Source organism: Chelonia mydas, chromosome 21, assembly GCF_015237465.2.
Source record: "Chelonia mydas isolate rCheMyd1 chromosome 21, rCheMyd1.pri.v2, whole genome shotgun sequence".
In the NCBI taxonomy this organism is placed as follows: Eukaryota; Metazoa; Chordata; order Testudines; family Cheloniidae; genus Chelonia; species Chelonia mydas.
Genome location: NC_051261.2, coordinates 12,209,038 through 12,225,117, shown reverse-complemented (window position 1 = coordinate 12,225,117; position 16,080 = coordinate 12,209,038). Strand labels below are relative to the sequence as shown.

Below are 16,080 nucleotides of genomic sequence, written 5' to 3'. Positions count from 1 at the left end.
GTCCCCTATTCAGAGACTTATCTTGGGGTTCTTTTGACTTGAGGACTGACCAAGTCTCCACCAAGTCCAGACCATAAACACAGGGCTGGGGCTGGCTACAGAGATGTCCATTGTTCTCCTTGCCGATTGTGTTAGCCCTGAGACCTGCCTTGCCTCAGGACACAAGTTTCACTTTCTCAGGTTTTGAAATCTAGAATTCAACACTTTGCACCTCTCTCAAGCTTTTTCCCGGACAAACCTCTCACAATAACCATGCCGATCAGCGAGTTCTTAGAGACCACCCGGGACCCCCTCCGGTAAAATATTGAGAAGATGTTTGTACACAGGGGTAATAATATACATGTCTGGGCAAATCTATGTCACAGGGATGCAGTCAGTTCTAAACAAACTCCAGTGTGATATTAGAGAGATTGTAATCGTGATATCTAATTATAAAGATGAGTAAATCACTAAAAAAAAGTTAATAATAACCCATGGAACTTCCTGCCTCAGGATATTACTGAAGCAAATAGCTTGTGAGATTCAAAAAAGGATAAGAGATGAATGAGAATAGCATCCACACTTACACTAGCTAGGATGGATTTACCAGGGCACTCAATGCTCATGCTTCAGGGCATATGGTGTCCACAAATGGGGGGCCAGGAAGAAATGCCCCCTCTTCATGGGATACTATTGCACAACTGGGGGCATCGTGCAGGTTTATGTCTTCCTGTGAAGCATCCGGCTTAGCCCATTTCCAGAGACAGGATACAGAGCTCGCTGGACTATTGGTCTCATCTGGCAGTTCCTGTGCTCCTAGAAGAACTAATCAATACATATAATTACTTTTCCCAAGAGATGCTCAGTGTACATAACCAGCTAGGCACAAATGTTGTAATGCAGCTGCTTTTCCACCTGCCCCCACATGCTGCTTTGTGCCATCTCATCCTGAGAATGGAAAAGTCCAGGTGCTCTTGCATTAGCGGGGCAGGGTGGATGGGCGTGTGAGGGATTGGATTGCAGGGGTCGCTGGTAAATAGCCAGGTTCCTTCAGAGCCACCCTGATCTCTCTGTTTCTAGTAGTGGGGCGTCTTTGCACTGAGTTCAATGGGAGCTGGATTGGGCCCTAGAATTCCCCTTCTAATTGGCCTTTTCCACACGCTGTTAAGGAGGGAGGCTTTTATCAGATGATTGTTTCTATGCATTTAGTTTATGAAATTATTGCAATGGTCCCAAGCCGGTTGGCGACTCGGGGTTAAATGCAGTTGTATTTTCAAAGGAGTGATTGCTTACGAAATGTCAGCCGCTCCGGGCGAGAGCCAAACTGTGTGAGGGCTGGCACCATTACTATACCCCACGCAGGGCCAGATGCTCAGCTGGTGGAGAGCCCCGTAACCCCGGCGATGGCAAGGGAGCTGTGCTGATTAACAGCAGCTGAGGATCTGGCCCGTATATTTCTAAATGAACATCAGCGTCTCAGAACCCTCCTCCCACCCCCCACCATTATGGGTGGATGGCTGAACGTGATGTCCAGGCCGAAACCAGGACTTGGCTTCCCTTGACTGGTGAGGCCATGAGAGCTCAAATGCAGGCTGAGAAGCCAGGAGGAGCAGCAGGTTTGTAAAGGCTGGAGGGGAGGGTGTAGCAGCCCTTTGCTCTTGAGTCAGCTGCACTCTGACTCAGTCTCAGCTGGCAGGGCGGGCGAAGACCTTTTCCATGCCAGCCCATTGCCTCTGCTGATTCAATTAACTAATGATGCGGCTGCTGGTGCCCTGACCGGTCTAAAAAACAGCATGTCCGATTGGTGCTCTCCTTGCCCTCCACGCAGGCCTCCAGCCCCGTGGGCGTCTCGCCGAGCCAGCCAGTGCTACTCTGAAAAAATAACGAGGCAGAAATGGCCCCGCTGCTCCTTGAATGCATTTCCTCCGCGTCTCTTCCGTTTGCTCACTCAGATCTGCAGCCCCCAACCTTTCGTGCTTTTCAGCCCTACCGAGCCCTTCGGGGTGGGGAAGTGAATTCCACTCCACACCTGTGCAGAGCCCCTGACAGAAGCAGGGTCGTGAAGGCAGAGGGATGGCACAGGTGTCACTGAGGGCCTGGTTTGTCCTGGCGAGCATGTCTCCTTAGGGGCGAGTGGCATTGTGATGCCCAGGAAGGAAAGAATCCATCCTGCCTCTCAGATCTCAGGGTGAGTTTGTAGGTTTGGCAGCTTGTAAACTGAGCACATTTGCCCCAGAAGCCCATGTGACCGTAATCTTGCAGACCCACTCTTGCAATTCCTACGTTTTCTGTTTCCCTCTTCAGCCAAGCAGTTAAATGTTCTTCTCCAGTAAGGCAGTGTCCTTAAGAAGGCTTCAAGAGGACAGAAAGAGGGTTTTCTTTCCCCCGTGCTTGGCAAGGAAGATGTCTCTCTAACCTCCAGAGAAGTTAATAGCTTCCTGTCCTAACATCAGTAGTTCTAAGCCCATTCCTGCTCTGGGTAAAGACCACTGGAGTTTTGCCATTGACTTCAGTGGGAGCAGGTTCTCTGTTCCCTTATGACTCTGGTTTCTTAACACTTTGTGGCATATGTTCGTTCTTCAGACAGCCGCTACCCATTGCTGGCAAGGGGTGTGTTCTCTGTGCAGAATTTGCCCAGCAAGGCAGTGCAGCAGCTGAGTACAGAACCCAGGCGTCCTGGCTCGCAATCCCCTGCTCTAGCTACTAGACAGCTTCCCACCTCACCGCTCCACTCCTGGAGCTGGGGATAGAACCCACGAGGACCCGCGCTCCCCTCTCCATGCACATCTGAGGCCGCGTCTGCGCTACAAAACTGAGTCAACCCCCCATACAGCTGCTGCTGTAATTTCACCGCTTGTGCGTGTCTGTGCGTTGCTCTTTGTGTAGGCAGTGCCCGTCCTCCCCAGGAGCGCGGGCACCGATCGCACTGTCGGTGTGGGGCCTTGTGGGACGGCTCCGGAAAGTCAGAGTAAGCCGCGCAGTGTCAATGTCGACGCTGCATCGGTCTAACTACGTCAGCCCTGAACCAATGCTGCTCGTGGAGGTGGAGTTATTAAGTCGGCGTAACAGGGCTGTTACATCAGTGGGAGTGAAATGTCAGTGTAGACACTTCCGTAGTTAGGTCGCCATAAGCTGCCTTGGTGGTGTAGACGAGATCTGACTCTTCAGCAAAATCTCTGGCACAGATCACCTGGGTGGAGTCTGCAGGGTGTAAGGTGCTCAGAGATTCAGCACCCTGCAATTCTCCATAAAGGGACTTAACACCTTCCAGGATGAACCCCTCCCCCACACCCCCGGGGGGGGCGATCGCCTACAGCAGGAATGGAGCTACGCCGAAGGGACACTGATCATGAGCGGTGCTGAGCCCCTCCAGTACCTACTGCAGTCCTGGGGATCAGAATCAGGCCCAAACCACCTCTGACTCCGATGGGGGTTGAAAGTGGCTGTGTGACACTCGGTCCACACCGACTGGCACAAAAGGGATCATCAAAATCACTGCCAAGCGCTCAGGCTGGAAGCACCAGCTCTCAAGTGCCGCACAATCAGCAATCCTCCATCTCTGAACAGCTGGGCTCCTACCACAGGGCTGGCAGCTGACAGCCCCAGAGACACGTCCTCCCGCTCACCCCTCTGCTCCTTCCCCCATCTAGGTAATAAATTCTGCAGCTCAACAGAAGGCAGAAAACTCGTTGGCATGACTGTCTCCTCCCATAACCCCTCTCTCGAGCTCTCCCAGCAGCACCCCGGCTCCCAGCATCACTGGACGGGCAGAGAGGGGAGGGAAAGGATTCCCCTGCATGCGTTGGAAGGGATGGAGCAGTACTTGGGCTCGGAGGGGAGAGATAGCTGGACGCTGTGAGACTCGGGTCTAGTGGAAGGCTTTTGCGTCAATTGCTATTCATGGCATGGCAGACACAGTCCCTCTTGCTGTTAGTGGAACCAGGAGCTTGGGGGCCTGTGAGTGAAACTGACTTCATACTCTTCAAACCTCAGGAACTGGGCTTCCAGGGCAAAATCTCCATCCCAGGGCACAAGGCCCACCTTTCCCTGCTGGCGGTTACAGTTTCTGCACTGGGAGCACAGGGGCTAGGGGATCAGGATAAACATGGATCCTTGTTCCCATCTGTGGCAGGGTGATGTGCTCAGGGCATACAGAGAACCCCCTCCATGGTCACTCCTCCCGCCACCCCGTGCAACCCTACCACAGGCCTCTTGCTCTGGTCCCCTCGGCGCCATGGTGAATTTCACCCTCTGAGCTCTTCATTAGCTCGCCGCACAAAACCCACCTACGGCGTAGCAGGATCCCGTCTCCCCACACCCAGCCTCAGATCGCTGCCCTGTCCCCCAGCCCGTGCCTCTGTTTCCCCATCTGTAGCACAGGGATGGTACGGACGTACCCACCCTAGGGATGGTGGTGAGTCTGACTTCAAGGATGAGTTCAAATCTGCATCAGGACGGAGCTGGTGGTACGTCCGGTTGAGGGTGCATCGCCGGAGGTGAGGGGGCCAGGACGGGGATGGGAAAGTCTGGGCTGAGGTTCCCTGCCAGAGCCGTGGGAGGGAGCGGGACCGGAAGAGCAGCGGTGTTGCATAAGGACAGCAGCACCTTGCTATACAGCTGCAGGGCAGGGTGTAGGGAGAGTGGGCAGGGCTCATTGCAAGGTGCCCGGGCAGAGCTCCGTGCCAGAACAGACACTTGTGCCACCAGACGCTAATACCCCTCCACTTGCATTGACCCTAAATCTGCCGGTGTATTGTTTTGAAAAAAAACAAGGGGAGGAAAGAATAATAGTTTCCCCCAAAGTTTCTTCTCTTTTCTTGCCTGAGTGGAGGCTAACAGTGAATGAACTGAAGTTATGCCCCACCCGCTGCCTCTGTGCCGATTGTTTGGCTGTGTACAGCCTAGGCCAGGACTCCGCCCCCTCCCCACCCAGCTTTCCTAACAGGGTTACTCACGCTATTGCTTGGGAGGGTTTGTTGTGAATCGCTATTATTCAGAAAGAGACCATAAAACTGCCTGCCTTAATCGGGCTCGGCAGGGTGTCTCCAGGGAGTTCCTATTTCATTAGCACTCGCCTCTCCCTGCTGCAGGCACCCGCGAGAGCTGAGCGCACCGGGGCGTTTTACAATCGCCCTTCACGTGGGGCATCATCAAAGCATCACGCAGGTGCTAGCTGATTAAGCTGAGCCGGGAGAGGCTCACAGGGGAAACTGAGGCACCAGGCGGCAATCTGCCCTGCCCAGTAAGCCAGTGCCAGAGCTGGGATTGGAACCTGGAGTTCCCATCTCCCTGCCCGGCGCTTAGATCACTAGGCCAGGTTCCCCTGCTCTGTCATTCATTAATTGTGTGTTGGCTGGCTGGTAGTGCTGGTTCTGGACTCGGCGTAGGCTGGTGTTATTTTAGCACGCTCACACGCAGAGGCGGGCCGGCAACTGAATCCAGGATCTGACAGAGTCGGGCCTCAGTATATAGGTCAGGCCCCTCCATGCCCTCAGATGTACTATGCTAAACGTGGGGGTCCCGGTTTAGCGCCCTGGTTGGTCTGTCTCTTTCTTGGCTCTGTTTGTGTTCACACGGTGCCCTGTGCACCGGCACAGCTCTTCCTGATCAGCAGAGACTGCCCCACCAGGAGCAGGTGCCAGGCCCGGGCAATCTCACGCTCGGAAAGTACCAAAGAGGTAACCCCACAGATAAAGGCCTCTGTTCCCCCAGGCTTGGGCAGGGATATTATGAGTCCCTGTGGCAAGGAGAAGGAATTAACCTTGGGGCAGAAGCTCCCTGGAAACAGAACCTCTTGGGGGCTACAAAGGAGCCCTGCAGAGACCTGTGACCATGCCCCATCCTCACACCCCACACTTTACAGACAGAGGAAGGGGGTAAGGTCAGGCCTTGCTGGCGGGAATCTGCTGGCAAATGCAGGCAGAGGATGCAGCCGCCCCTACTTCAACCCTGGTCTTTCTGCTGCTGGGGCCCCGCAGCAGGGGGTCGGCCCCAGTAGGTTCGGATGTCTGAGGGGGAGATGGGGAGCTGGCAGGGCTGAGTGTGGCTGATGCTGCTGGAGCGGTCTCTCTAGGGCCGTGGTTCTCGAACTTTTTGGACTGGTGACCCCTTTCACACAGCAAGCCTCCGAGTGCGACCCCCCCCTTCTAAATTAAAAACACCCCCATTTTTGTTTTAGCACTATTTTAAATGTTCGATTTATATTTCAATTCTTTAAAATGAATTGATCTTTTCTCACCGCTTTTCACTTAAGACAAAAACACGTTTTTGTTGAATTATTGTCATAAGCAGAAAAGTTTTTGGTGTTTTTTTTTTAAAGAGTTGCCGTTTAATACTGGGAAGAAACGACACTATCACTTTTCACAGCCGACTTACTGGAACCCCATGGCCACCCTTACTTCTGCACTGCTGGTAGAAGCAGGTGCTGCCTTCAGAGCTGGGTGGCGGGCTGGATGCCTGGATGTCAGACCATGCCACCCTTACCTCTGCATCTCGTTTGACATTTGCTCTGGGAGGGGTGGCTACGGTGGGCGGCTAAAGCAAATTTTGGGGGTCCTATAACCCCTGCAAGGCCCCCCTCCAGCGCCACTCCTGCCTGTGTGTCTGCTTGTTAAATTATAAAATTACTTCTTTTTTTTTTGCCAATCTCCGTGTACTGATTGGTCTGCGGTTTTATGCGCCTCGTCAGCTGCTGAACAATCAAGCCCTCTCATGTTGTCTCAGTCCCACCATTTTAGTCTTGACAACAAACCTGCACACAAGATAGACAATCCCCAGACTCCAATTTCCTTAAAGTGGTGCTAATCCAAATATACATTTTGTTCAGGAACAGCGCTCGCAAACATTATCCGTTGACAATACTTTTTGCAGTAAACACACGAGATTGCGACGGAAAGGTGTGTGTAATTTTCTAAAATACTCGATGTAAATGATATATTTCATAGCAGTTGCTCTGTTTCGTGCATGTACTCGCGACTGCCACCTAACAACCTCATGACCCCCTGAGGAGTTGCGACCCCCAGTTTGAGAATCCCTGTGCCGGGGGGAAGGCATCTTAGGGCAGATAAGCGGCCACCAGCTTGGTCCCTTGGCAAGGCTGAATGGGTGTTTTGAACTGAGCTCAGGAGAGAGCACGTCTTCCCACCTGTTCTCTGTTTACCTTCCTCAATGGAATCCACCCTGCCAACTTCCCCCCTGTGCAGCCCAGATAAGGAGAAGTCACAAAGGTTCAGATTTTCTTCGGGCAGCCGTGAACCAGGAACTGTCGCCTATGGGCCTTGTTAGTTGCCCTGAGCATTTGAACAGAGGGTAGCTCCGCTCATGAGCTTCGGCCCTCCCAGGCATAAGGGGGCAAAGTGACATGCCCAAGGTCACACAGCATGTCAGGGCGGAGTCATTGCCAGGCTCGAACCACTAGACCGTATTCCCTTCTCAGAGCTGGGACCGGAACCCCGGAGTCCTGACTCCCAGTCTCTTACTCCTACTATGATGCCAGACTCCCTTGCAATTACGTATCTTTTAACACCTTCAATGCTGAATGAGCTGGGCTTGGTGGCTGACATAACTGGTGTGTCTTGCTGCTCCATCCGTCTAAATGCAGATTCAGTGACGACTGCAATCACAGCATGCCCTTGTCCTGGCAGAGACTCCCCGCATCACCAGGGGGAACGGATCTGACAGCTCGAATCAATCCTGCCATGACTGAGGGTCATGTTGTTGTGAAGGCCAGATTGGAGCAAGCAGCCCTGCTGGAAAGAGTGGCTGATACAATCCACCCATTTCGGGCTCTTCCCACCAATAGACTGTGATTTTTTTTTTTGGTTTTTTTTTTTGAGCGCGCCAGAGCAAGGCTTTATTACAGACCAAAAGGCACCCACTGAGCCCCAAGTACTCAGCTCGTCAGAGATTTACACAGGGGCCAGTCATAGGCCAGAGCAGGGGGATACTGTCCAGGGGGCTGTGGTGGGAGTGGGGGGGCCGTGTCTGGGCTCTGTGCACAGCCAGGCCTGTGCCACCCCCAGCTGCAGGGGCACCAGCTGTTGCGTCAGGAGGCTCCGCCGAGCAACCCCCGGCCCCAGGCTGGATTTGCGGGGCCTCGCTGGTCCCATTCGTCTGGAGGAAGCTGCCGCTGCCAAGGGCCGCAGGGGTCCCTCCCTGGGCAGGGGTCACGCTCGCTCCTGGAGCTCCAGGCTGGGCCGCCGCAGGGCCTGCTGCTTCTGGAGCCCCCGCAGCTTGAGGAGCAGCTCCCGCACGAAGGCCTGCGTGCTGTTGTGACACGACTTCAGGGATGCCCTGCAGCTGCGCGGCCCGTGCCCCGTCTGCGTCCAGCTCCAGGAATTCGTCAATGTTCACTTCGTCCGGCATCTCTGCCTCCCGGCCCCGGTACAGCTCCTCCAGGCGCCCGTCGATCCATTTCTCGGTGTCCAGCCGCCGCTGCAGCTCCTGCTGGTCGTACTTCACTGTCACCCGGGCTTGGCGCTTCTGGATCTCGGGGCTGCAGGCCGGCTCCGCCCGGGGACTCCCCGGAGAGCGCGCCAGGGACCCCCGTCCCACCCGGTTCGCAGCCATCCCTGCCTGGAGCCGCAACCCCGCTCAGCATCCACAGAAATCCCAGCGGGTTCGATAGGTCACTGGGAGGCTGCAGGTCATGGTTAAACAGCTCTCGGCCCTAAATCCTTTAACTGCTCTCTGGTTAATTATTCCGGCCCCTGTACAGGGCTCCTGCTATTTCCACCTGGAGGTAGGAGAGGAAAGGCTGGATTATCTGTCGCACTTAGACAGTGGGGATGAGATACAGGGTGGGCCAAAAATCCCCTCCTGCAAAATACAGCATGCCACGCCCCATACCCCCCACTCCTGCAAAATACAGCGTGCCGCGCCCCATACCCCCCACTCCTGCAAAATGCAGCATGCCGCACCCCACACCCCTCCCCCTGCTCTGCGGGGAATCACCTCGGCACATAATGGAACAGCCTCTCATTGCGGTTCCCAAGAATAGTGCTGGGGGGTACTGAGTTGTGGGAAGAGGCTTGTGCGTTAGCTCTGAATGTGTTAAACTTGTTGCAAGCCGGGTGCTGGACAGCTGCCCCCTCACCTGTCCATGCGGCCAAGGGAGGGGATCAGGCACTCCCCAGACTGAGTCTTCGCTATCTTTCCCCTTCCCCCTTGGCACCACTCCCACCCGCTCTGTTACTGAGGTGCTGCGGGTCGGGGCCGAGCAGGGAGCCTAGGATGCAGGGGCTGCAGAGGTCTCACACATGCCCTGAAGCTTCCTTCTTGTAAGTGCAAAGCCGCGGCCAGGGTCCAAGCCCTGGCCTCGCTGAAGCCACTGGAAATGCTCGCTTTGACATCTGTGGGCCCAGTGTAGGGATAGCAATGCAGGGAGCAAACCGCAGGGAGACATGGGTCTGCAATGACCCCACACCCAATCCAACTGCTCCCCTTCCCTCCCCCCACCCAGAAAACTAGGGACATTGGACTTCTCCTGCGGGATCTGAGTGTTGCAGCTTGGGCCCATCTCTGTGAATATTGGTCCCTCCCCAACAAGTTTACAAGATAAAGGGTGGGAGGGGAAACTGAGGCACAGAGCAGGGAAGTGACTTTCCCAGAGTCACCCAGCAGGCCCATGGCAGAGCAGGGAATAGAACCCAACACCTGAGTCCCAGTCCAGTGCCTTTTCTATTGGATGCTTCCATTTCCTAATCTAAATGTAGCCATGCGGCTGGGGGGGAGGGGGGTGGTGCTGGCAGGGTGGCCGTGTAGGCCCCCTGGGTTGCAAAACTTGGGTGCTCCTGGCCCAGCCTCTCCAGCCCATTCTACTGCTCCCCTTTATCCCCAGTTCGTATGCCTCAGTCCCAGCAGAGCACGGAGCAGTGACGCTCAGTGGGGAAGGTTCCGCAGAAGAGTCGGTGACAAGAGACGTCAGCTGATGTGGTCTTTCTGAGCTGGGTTACGGGCAGGCTGTCTAGGAGGGGGGGGCAGCATTTGTTACACCTGAGAGGTTCAGAGGTGATGATACAGCCAGGGTTATATTTACCTGGATACCAAATCCCGGCCTGCCTAATGATTTCAGCCACTCCATTCTATCCAGCACCTTCTTATGTATACCTGCCTCGCACAGGGAGAGAATCCCATGGTCTCCAAAAGCCTTTGGCTCAGGCCCAGGAGGAGAAAATGGTGTTGAAGAACACAGGATGGGGAATCAGGACTCCTAAGCTATATGCTTATAACATTTGCAGAGGACACCAAACTGGGAGGGGTTGCAAGCACTTTAAAGAAGCCAGGATTAGAATTCAAATCCGACCTTGGCAAATCAGAGAATTGGCCTGAGATCGACAAGGTGAAATTCAATCAAAACAAGTGCAAAGTCCTTCACTTGTGGGGGGGGGAATCGAATGCCCCGCTAGACAATGGGGAATAAGCGGCTAGGCTGAAAAGGATCTGGGGGCAATAGTGGATCACGAATCCAGTGAGAGTCAATTGAGTGTGATGAATTTATGGAAAAGGCTCAGCTAGAGAACTGTGTCCAGTTCAGGGCACCACACTTTAGGAAAGATGGGGACAAATTGGAGAGAGTCCAGAGGAGCGCAACAAAAATGCAAAAAGGTTTAGAAAACCTGACGTATGAAGAAAGGTTACAAACCCTGGGCATGTTTAGTCCTGAGAACAGAAGTCTGGTAACAGTCTTCAGATATGTTAAGGGCTGTTATAAAGAGGATGGGGATCAGTTGTTCTCCTTGTCCACTGAAGGTAGGACAAGAAGTAATGGGCTTCATCTGCAGCAAGGAAGATTCAGGTAAGATATTAGGAAAAAATGTCTAACCATCAGGATAGTTAAGCTCTGGGACAGGCTCCCAAGGGAGGCTGTGGAATCCCCGTCGTTGGCGGCTTTTAAGAACAGGTTGAACAAACACCTGTCAAGGCTGGTCTAGGTTTCCTTGGCCCTGCCTCAGAGCAAGGGGCTGGACTAGATGACTTCTCAAGGTCCCGTCTCGCCCTACATTTCTGGGATTTCTGTTATTCTATTCCTGACTCACTGTGTGATCTTGGGCAGGATGTGCTCCCCTCTCTGCCTCGGTTTCCACGTTTGGAAAGTGGCCTTAATAATGATGGAGGCCCAACCACCTATTGATGGGTGTAAAACACTCCGATGTGATGAAGGTGATAGAGGTGTTCAGAACAGTAGTATTAGGAATAAGCTGCCGTTTCTCGTGTGTCTGAACTGTCGATCAAAACTTTGGCATGTCTTGGAAAAGCAAGGCCCGCTCAGGTCTGACTTGTGGTTCTACAGAACCGTCCGTCCCGTGGCTCCCTGCCTCTGCCCAGGGGTAGCATTAGCAGAGGTGACTTACAGACCCACCCCGGGAGCAGCTCTGTTGCGTAAGGTGTTGACACCTCCACACACAGTCGCCTTCTCTGGCCCTTTCGAATGGAGGCCAGCCCAAATGAGGGACGGGGTCCTTGTCCAGACCCAAGCCCTCGCTGGGAAGTCTGGGTCTTCCCAAGGACCAGGGGGTGGGTGGATGCTGGGCCCTGGCTCTAGGAGTCAGCCAGCTTCCCTTCCTGGGCTCTCCACATCTGGGGGCTGTTCTGTTCTTTAGCACATCTGTCCAGCACACACATCTGTCCCGCACACACATTTCCCCTCCTTCCCCCTGGCCTCGCCAGCACTGGCAGCGGGCAACACCCTGCTCTCTCTGTCACCCTCCGCAGTGAGATGTGGGATTCGTTCGCTTCGGGTGCCGTTTTTAAACCATATCAGTGGGGCTGGGGAGCAGAGGGGCCCACACAGCCCCCATGCGGGACCTTGCCCGGAAGGGCAGTGCCAGTGCCCAGAGCACTGTTTGGGAGGTCTCTGCATGTCAGAGCGCCGAGGGTGTGCCCACCGCCATCTAGGAGAGGCAAGGCGGATGTGTCCGATGCATAAAGCTGCCGGCCTCCTAACTATGGGTTCCACTAGCCCCCACATTCCTTCCCAGCCCTAATGGGTGCCTTTCTGGCCGGCGTGCCTCAACCTGCTGGGCTGCTCAGGCAAGAGGTATTTACCTCCCCATTATCCATGACTCACGGGGGACTCTACCGTCCACTTCCTCACTGGGCAGCTCCAAAGAGAATCTGGTTAAGAGGAGACACGACACTGCAAAATCGGATGGAAAGGTGGGCGTGGAAAGTGCTGCGAGCCAGGGACAGCAGGATGCAGGCTGGATCTCTGTCTGCAGCTGTCTAGGAAACAAGGAGTCTCAGGGCCTGGCGCACCACTGTTACAGCAGAACTGGAAACATGCTAACAACATCATAAGTGTCCCTCAGGTGGAGCATAAATAGCAGCAGCAGGGACCCAGGGCAACCACACAGGTCTTGTGCTTAAGGTGCAGGCAGGCAGGAGATCAGGGTCCAGTTCCTGCCTCGGCTAGTCTCCCCGTGTGACCTTAAGCGAGTCGCTTCGGTCTGGGCTACATCTCAAACGTAGGCCGACCTAGCTGCGGCGCTCCGGGCTGGGAAACATTTCTCCCCCTGTGCAGTGTCGGTACGTCAACCTAACTCCTGCACTAAGCACAGATGGATCCTTCCGTCCATCTAGCTGCCACCTCTCACAGAGGTGGGTTTTCTACAGTGATGGAGCAACCCTCGCCGCCAGAGTTGGGTTTTCAGAGGCGCTGGGGTTATTGGGCCCAGAGTCTCAAAGGTATTTGGCCTGACTCCCGTTGCCGTACAGGGACTGCAGCACTTTGGGTTTTTTAAGTCAGAAAAGTCTCCCAGCTTTGGAAGCAGGTCTCAGCCCGGAGTGAACGCTCTGCAGCCAAGTTATATAAACCCCTGAATGACGAGTTTCACAAGGCAGATGCTAACACGCCCTCACCCATCGCTAGGCAAGCCAGCTGCTGTAATAATACAGGTAGTAACAATAAAAGGAGCGTCTGTAGGTGCTTAATTATCATACACCTGTAGCTATTCATTCGTACAATGGGGGCGGGGGGGCTGGGGCTCCTGGGTTCTATTCCACTGACTTGTTCTGTGAGCTTGGGTGAGTCAGGTCCCAGCTCTGTGCCTCAGTTTCCCCACCAGTGAAATGGGGCTCCCTGATACCTAACATGCAAGGCAGCAGTGGATGTCTCTGAAGTGCTTTGAGATACTGTGTGCAGCTGCGGTCGCCCCATCTCAAAAAAGATATATTGGAATTGGAAAAGATTCAGAAAAGGGCAACAAAAATTATTAGGGGTATGGAACAGATTCTGTATGAGGAAAGACTAATAAGACTGGGACTTTTCAGCTTGGAAAAGAGACGGCTAAGGGGAGATACACTTGAGGTTTATAAAATCATGACTGGTGTAGAGAAAGTAGATAAGGAAGTGTTGTTTACTCCTTCTCATAACACAAGAATCACGTAATGAATAGGCAGCAGGTTTAAAACAAATAAAAGGAAGTATTTCTTCACACAACGCACAGTCAACCTGTGGAACTCCTTGCCAGAGGATGTAGTGAAGGCCAAGACCATAACAGGGTTCAAAAAAGAACTAGATAAATTCCTGGAGGGTAGGTCCATCAATGGCTATTAGCCAGGATGGGCAGGAATGGTGTCCCTAGCCTCTGTTTGCCAGACGCTGGGAATGAGCGACGGGATGGATCACTTGATGATTACCTGTTCTGTTCATTCCCTCTGAGGCACCTGGCACTGGCCACTGCCGGAAGACGGGATACTGGGCTAGATGGACCTTCGGTCTGACCCACTAGGGCCGTTCTTATGTTCTTATGAGATCCCCAAAGGGGAGGCTGTGCAGGGCAGCGCTCTGTGTCAGAGCAGAGCCCGCCAAGGGCTGGGTCCTGCAATTCAGGCAATGGCTTAGGCCAGTAGCTCAGGCCGAATGATCAGCTGTAACATCACCCCCTGTTTTACAGGTGTGACACGCACCAATCTGCACGTCAAGGCAATGTAGCTTGTCTCGACCTGTGAATTTGGATCCCCCCCACCCCAAAATCAAGCAGGGGCTGGACTAACTCCCTTGCTGCCCAGGAGCAGCCGTGAGCAAGTGCCAGATGGCCTCAGACTTGGCTGCCCCACTGCATTGTGCTTGGAGCCATTGGGGGGGCCTCCTCCCAGACTTGTGCCCACGACGGGCGCTGGCATTGACAGGGTGAAGTGCTTTCCCTGGGGTGAATCCACCTCCAGCTCGGGCACTGAGCCCACGAAGGAACCATACCCCGCCTCCTTGTTAAGGGCAGAGCAAGGGAAGAGATTAACTAGCCCGCTTTCTGTTATCAGACAGCCGCCCCACACTGCACCCCTGGGGGTCTCTACCTGCAAACTATTTCACGCACACTGTGTTCTCTGCTCCCAAAGAGCATGTCCCGCGGTGTCCGTGACAAACAAGTGCTGGGCTGGAGTTTTGGCCAGATGGGCCGTGCTGAATCCTGCTGCATGGCTCCCATTTCTTAGCTGTATTACAGCAGCGCCTAGAAGCCGCAGCTGGGCGTCGGGGCCCCACAGATTGGTGGAGTTAAGAGTCTCCCTTTTCTCCAGAATCCTTGCCTCAGCACCCTCTAGTGTTCCCAAGTGTGTACTGCACCTGCTCACGCTGGCGTGGTTCCACTGATGTAGTTATAGCCAGGAGCCCTAATGCCTCTGGGAAAAGGCATCTCGCCACGGGGCTGCTGTGGAAACATCCCTCTCTGAGCCCGCGAGAGCTGTCGGAGCATCCTTCTCCTGAGATGCCGAGAGTCACAGCCTCAGCTGGCGTAAATTAGCATCACCGCATTGACTTCAGTGGAGTGCCACCAATTTACACCAGTTGAGGGCCTGGCCCAGACCCTCTAGCGATGCAAACTCACCCAGTTTCAGGCAGAGAGATGTGAGGGTCGAATCGACATCCCCAGAGCCACCCCCCACGCCCCCAATGAGTTGGAGGTCAAACCAGAAGGAGATTATTGGCCAGGTCTAACTGCGAGGAGCCCAGAAGACGATCTTGCCAGATTTGCACCCTTTCGGGACCAAAGTCAGAGCAGCCGGTGAGACCTTGGTGCCGCCAGCCCTGATTCAGAAAAACGCATCCCCGGCCCATCCTGTTCAAGGAGCCACCTACACAGCCGGGGCCGAGCGCTGGGGCGAGGAGCGGGGAAAGGATCCCAAAGCCAGCCCCGCCCTGTGAAACCCACGCTCTGCGCTGTGTTGTGAAAGCGGCTGGTTATCAGCGCGGGAGGGTGTCAGTGCACAGCTTCCAGGAAAGGAAGGAAGTGTTGGGTCACCGCTCCGCTACCACCCTTTTCCAGCAAACAAACAAGGCACGCTGATAATGAGGCTGCTGGTATGCGCTGCAGAGGAATGTGTGTTAATAGGGAAACTATGTGGCCCAGCAGCATGTGCTCCCGAAACTTTGCATTTACTCACACTTCCTCTCTGGACTCACTGATGCTGAAGCAAAGGTAAACATGGTGCAAGCCAACGAGCGGCTGGATCTGCTCGCCCGAAGATAGCGCTTTGATCGTATGCCCCGCGGAGCCTCTTGGCAGGAATGGGTGCTACATTGGGCCTAATTCTCCTCTTACTCACCCTGGTGTAAATCTGGAGTAACCCACCTTTGGCCTAATTCCCTTCTCACTCACCCACTGGCAATCAAGAGTAACTCTGCGGGGTCTGAGGCCCCTCTTGCTCAGCCCAGTGTCAATCGGGACGAATGCCATTGAAATCAACAGCGTTACGGCTGGGTGAGAGGAGGATCAGAGGTGGGAAGCTTTAAGAGGCATCCCTAGTTCAAAGCATAGATGTGAGGCACTGGGGTAAACCACGACTTGTAATGGAGCACGTAGGGACTCCGTGCCTATGAGTCCCTGCTGAGAACAGTGGGAGGTGCTGAATGCTGGGCCCTTTCGAAACTCGTCTTGTGGAGATCAGACATCACAGCTAATGAGGACAAGGGCCAGCTATCATCCTCTGGAGGGCAGAGGGTCGCAAGAGGAGGCTTTGCAAACCCTAACAGCAAACAGGAAGCGGGTGAGGGATGGAAGGAGTTAGGTGCGTGGAGGCTGCTATAGAAGTGAGTCAGCAAGGCCAGTGAATAGGTGTGTTTTTCTTTAACGTTTGCCTAGTGCCAGCAGTGCTCCAGGCCAC

The 16,080-nt window shown here is 54.3% G+C and overlaps 1 pseudogene; it reads right to left on the bottom strand.

Annotated features, from left to right (window-relative positions):
- Positions 1-6,946: 6,946 nt before the first annotated feature.
- On the bottom strand, positions 6,947-8,711 carry LOC119564423 (annotated as a pseudogene).
- Between the last annotated feature and the right edge of the window lie 7,369 nt (positions 8,712-16,080).